The following is a 6220-nucleotide window of genomic DNA, read 5'->3' on the forward strand; positions in this document are numbered from 1 at the left end:
CATACCGCATGTGCCACTAGTATACCCACTACATACCATATGTGCCACTAACATACCCACTACATGCTGCATGTGCCACTAGTATACCCACTACATACCGTATGTGCCACTACCATACCCACTACATACTGCATGTGCCACTAACATACCCACTACATACCATATGTGCCACTAACATACCCACTACATACCGTATGTGCCACTAACATACCCACTGCATAGTGCATGTGCTACTAACATACCCACTACATACTGAATGTGCCACTAGTATACCCACTACATACTGTATGTGCCACTAACATACCCACTACATACCGCATGTGCCACTAGTATACCCACTACATACCATATGTGCCACTAACATACCCACTACATGCTGCATGTGCCACTAGTATACCCACTACATACCGTATGTGCCACTAACATACCCACTACATAGTGCATGTGCCACTAACATACCCACTACATACTGCATGTGCCACTAACATACCAACTACATACCGTATGTGCCACTAACATACCCACTACATACCGTATGTGCCACTAGTATACCCACTACATACCGTATGTGCCACTAACATACCCACTACATACTGCCTGTGCCACTAGTATACCCACTACATACCGTATGTGCCACTAACATACCGACTACATACTGCATATGCCACTAACATACCGACTACATACTGCATGCACCACTAACATACCCACTACATACTGCATGTGCCACTAACATACCCATTACATACTGCATGTGCCACTAACATACCCACTACATACTGCATGTGCCACTAACATACCCATTACATACTGCATGTGCCACTAACATACCCATTACATACTGCATGTGCCACTAACATACCCACTACATACTGCATGTGCCACTAACATACCCATTACATACTGCATGTGCCACTAACATACCCACTACATACTGCATGTGCCACTAACATAACCATTACATACTGCATGTGCCACTAACATACCCATTACATACTGCATGTGCCACTAACATACCCACTACATACATGTTCCACTAATATACCCACTACATACTGCATGTGCCAATAACATACCCATTGCATACATGTTTCGCTAATATACCGACTACATACTGCATGTGCCAATAACATACCCACTACATACCGCATGTGCTGCTCACATAATGGACACATACTATTTGTGCTACTCACACACTCACCCCATTAATACCTTAGAAACATGGCACACATGATATGTATACTTTACATACACAAAGCCTACACACATCATCCACAAATATAAACAATTGCATTTTACATTTATACATTATACTTACACACATCTCCATGTTATTAAATTATGAGATTTTTTTTTAGTTTGAGATGACACTGTTCAAAAAATGCAAAACAACCCCATCTTGTGGTGATTCTAATTATTGCAGGAGAAATGTTACTAAAAAATTGTGCTACAAAATCTTTTTAGTGGAATAGAACATATGAAGAGAAAAGTTACACGGGTACTGGTATGTAGATTCTACATGTCACAGGAACTGTGCTCCACTTCATGTGCCTGCATTACAATATGTTCACATATTCTGGATTTGCATTGGACAAATATGCCATTGATTTGTGCTGTGGATTAAAGGGAACCAATCACTAGAAGAAATAGCTGTGCAGCTTTTCATACATTGTTAAAAGCCCCTCGCACAGATTCTGAACATATTATTAATCACTATCAGCTTCCCTCAAAGCCCCTGAAAAAAAAACTTTCTGCGCCATATGTAAATTACTACCCACATGTAGTCACGTGGGCGGTCCTCAGCGGCAAAGTAGTCATAACCAGTGTGAAAAATCTTCTCTAATCATGGCCTTTCTGGGAGTGGAGGGGCCTGCCGATGTCATTGCTGGGCCGGACATGCTCAGATCGGATGCCTATGTACTGTTGCACATCTGGCCCAGCTTTACCCGAAAAGTTTTTAAAGTGTCTGTACAGTTTAATTATTAGACACAAGTTCAGACATAGCTGTTCACACTTGAGATTGGTTGCCAATCTGTGTACAAAATCTGTGTAGAGCTGCATCCACCTGTATACTGGTATTATTGGTCTCAGTATACAGGATTTGGTCAGTAACAGTGGCGGTAATATGTATGGTGATAATATTTTCTCTTCCTATATGCTGGTGTTATTCGTAATATCTGTCTTGCGGTACATATATATGTAGCATCACTTGGTCGTGAAAGGGGGGGCCCAAGTTGACCTCTCGCACCAGGCCCAAGGAGACATTAGCTACGCCCCTGGTTGCCAGCATTTTCCTTAAAGAGGTTATCTAGGAAATTTTCACTTTTCCCCTATCCACAGCACAGCAGCAGCAAGAGATTCCAGCACATACACTTTTTAATACAGTGCTTAGTATAAAATCACAATAAAGTGGCCCAACCCTTCCAGAATTATATGTATAATCCACCATGAACATTTCAGATATATAGATAATAGATTATGCAAAAAAGAATTCCTGCAAAGCATTCTTATGTTACTAGAGATGAGAGCGTCTCAAACATGCTTGAGTCTGATAGTTCGGCATTTAAATACCGGCTGGTAAAGAAGTTGGAGGCAGCCCTATGAAGTTTATGAAAACATGGATACAGCCTTAGGCTATGTTCACACACTGTTGAAATCTAGTGGATAGTCGCCATTTAATGACAAATATTTTAAAACAACAGCCGTTATTTGGCGTATAATGGCGGCCATTCACTCAATTTTAACAGTGTGGGAACATAGCCTTTCTGTGTTTTCAATCCACTCTTGGGTTTGGTTGAAAAATACTGACCAAAATACTGGGCAAAAATACTGTGTGTGAACATAGCCATAGGCTGTGTCCTTGTTTTTCCAGACTCCCTAGGTATTTGAATGCCAAACGATCAGACACGAGCATGCTCGAGTTACACTTACAAGAATATGTGGAATACGTACTCTCTGTGTGAATTTTTTTTACATAATTTATTATCAATATGTATTCATTTTTCATGGTGGATTATACATACACTCCTTAAAAGGGGTTGGCCACTTTATAGTAAAATTCAGTATACAGTATAAGGCTGGGTTCACACTACGTATATTTGAGGCTGTATAGCAACCAAAACCAGGAGTGGATTGAAAACACAGAAAGGCTATGTTCACATAATGTTGTAATTGAGTGGATGGCCGTCATTTAATGGCAAATTTTTGCTGTTATTTTAAAACAACGGCTGTTATATTGAAATGATGGCAGTTATTTACCGTTATATGACGGCCATCCACTCAATTACAACATTGTGTGAACAGAGCCTATCTGTGTTTTCAATCCACTCCTGGTTTTGGTTGCTATGAGGACCTGACTTGAGGACCAAATACTGCCTGAAGTATACAGTGTGTGAACCCAGCCTCAGGCCGTGTTCACACAATGTATCTTTTACATAAATTACAGCCATTGTTGCAATTTGCAACACTGGCCGTGATTAATGCAAAGATACAAATAGTATACATTTTGGTCAGGACTCCAACTGGCATCACGGAAAAGGGACATGTCAGTTTTGTGTGTCCGCTATTCATTAAATAGCGGCCACACAGAAGTGTCAGTTCAAACAATGCAGAGTGCGGCTCCGGCCGCACTCTCCATTATGTGCTAAGGCCGTGCTGATCTTCACACCGACAGTTCTGTAACCCGGGTCACAAAACGTCCGGTCTCATACGCCGTGTCCCATACATCTATAATCGGGGACAACATAGGGGGAGAGGGGGTCATCTATAAGGGGGGATCAACATAGGGGAAGAGGGGGCCATCTATAAGGGGGGGGCAACATAGGGGGAGAGGGGGCCTATAAGGTGACAACATAGGGGGAGAGGGGGCCTATAAGGTGACAACATAGGGGAAGAGGGGGGCATCTATAAGAGGACAATATAGGAAGAGAGGGGGCCATCTAGAAGAGGATAAAATAGGGGGAGAGAAGGACATCTATAAGGGGACAACATAGGGAGCCATCTATAAGGGGAGGGGGGCCTTCTATAGGGGGGCAACACAAGGGAGTCACCTATAAGGGGGACAACATAAGGGGGCCATCTATAGGGGGACAACATAAGGGGGCCATCTATAAGGAGGGGCTACAGAGAGGAGGGCCATATACCATAGGGGATGCACACAGGGTGTCATCTACTATAGGGGGACTACACAGAGGGGGGGCTCTTAAGTAGATGCACATGGGACCATCTATATGAAAGACTGAACAAGGGGCCACCTATAAAGTGGCTACATAGAGGGGGGGCATATACTATAGGGAATACACAGAGGGGGACCATCTATAAGGAGGCTACATAGAGGGGGGCATATACTATAGGGGATACACAGAGGGGGACTATCTATAAGGAGGCTACATAAAGGGGGATATATACTATAAGGGGGACAACATAGAGTCAGCATACCCACTAAACAAGGGTGTAAAGGGGCCAATACAGATGTGCAGTTTGTAGAGATATGAGGATGATGCAAGAGTGAGGAGCCTAATATGTTTCTCTGGTAGATTTGTGGCTCGGAGTTCTCATAATGGCCCAGGGCAGAAGACAAAGAAAATGAAAAGGGAAGAACTCCGATCAGAGAAGGCATCCCCTGTGAGTCACCTGATATAACTGCACTGTAATGTATATGGTGTACAAAACCTGTGTGGAGCTGGGTCCACCTCTATATGACTGGATAAGGTGATAGTGATCTGTGTACAGTGGATGTTATTCAGTAGCATTAGTAAGTATGCAGTGGTGTTAGTCAGTATGCGGTGTTATTAGTCAGTATGCGGTTATATTAGTAGGTATGTGGTGGTGGTGTTAAACTCAACACGGTGACCGGGGCCGGAAGCAGTCTGTCTCTGTACACTGGGTAGTGGTGACGACCTGTAACTGCAGTACCGCTACACAGTACAGAGACAGAAGCTTATGACCCCATTTATTGTGTTATTATCTGTAATTCCAGTCATGGCCGTGATGATACAACATGTAGCCGTGCTGCACTCACAACATTGTCTCATAACTTTTCACCGCACGGCGAGTGGACCTGTGTGCTCTGAAATGCCAGGGCTGATTTTCAGTCCCAGTCCGGCCCTGGCCACAAGTCTGCAAATGCTGCAGGCTCCAGACTTCAGCTTCCATTTCCATCTTGCGCTGCACCATGATGGCCTATGACAGTAGTGGTGTAAGGTCAATAGAACACCTGTAGATGGACATCTGGCTCGTAGCCAGCCTCTTCCTGAGACCTTTGCTGGATCTTTAGTGATCTAAGCCTATAGAGAAAGCGAAGCACTCATCTAAGCGAAGCAAAGTGCTTTGTTTGATCAGTGGTCTGCTCATCAAACTGACTTCTTTTCAGCGCTGCCCCGCTCCCTGGCACTGCTCCCAGGATGCTGGGAAAAGCTGGATCCAATCCTGGGAAACTTGTCCCAACTTGTCCCTAAGGGTAGCTTCACACGTAGTGGATTTGCAGTGGATTTCACGCTGCGAGTTTGCAGCGAAATCCACTGCAAATCCTTGTAGTGTGATCTCCACTAAGGTTACATACCCGCAGGGTAATTTTCATCGCCGCTGCGAGTGTGTAGCGCCGGCCACTTTAACCCCCTGCCACCCGCAGCATACGTTACCTGCTCACCGCCGCCACTGCATCTGGGGCTCCCGGCTCCTATCAGTCTTGCTCAGCCAATACCAAAGCTCCTCCCCCAATAAAAGTGTAAATCACTCCTCTTTCCCATTATACAAAAACAAAATAATACACGTAAAAATAACAAATAGATATATATCGCAGCATGCACAATTGTCCGATTTATTGCAGTTTTTTTTTTTTTTTAGTTACTTTAAAATTATAAAAATGTCCCATCTACACAAATTAAAATACATGGCTATCTTATTCGGACTGACCTATAGAATAAAGAGATCATGTCAGTTTTACTGTAAGGGTATAAACACACACACCGTATACGCAGCGTATTTACTGCTGCGATACGCAGCAAATACGCAACAAATACACAACAAATATGCAGCAAATTAGATCTAAATAACTGAACACAGCATCAAATCTGCACCATCAAATCTGCTGCAGATCTGCTGCGTATCTGCTGTGTATACGGTGTGTGTGTTTGTACCCTAAAGTGCATCACATTGCCCCCCCCAATTTAAAGGGGTAATCCAGCGCTACAAAAACATGGCCACTCTTGTCTCCAGTTCA

The sequence above is a fragment of the Dendropsophus ebraccatus genome, chromosome 5 (assembly GCF_027789765.1).
Source record: "Dendropsophus ebraccatus isolate aDenEbr1 chromosome 5, aDenEbr1.pat, whole genome shotgun sequence".
NCBI classification, from domain to species: domain Eukaryota; kingdom Metazoa; phylum Chordata; class Amphibia; order Anura; family Hylidae; genus Dendropsophus; species Dendropsophus ebraccatus.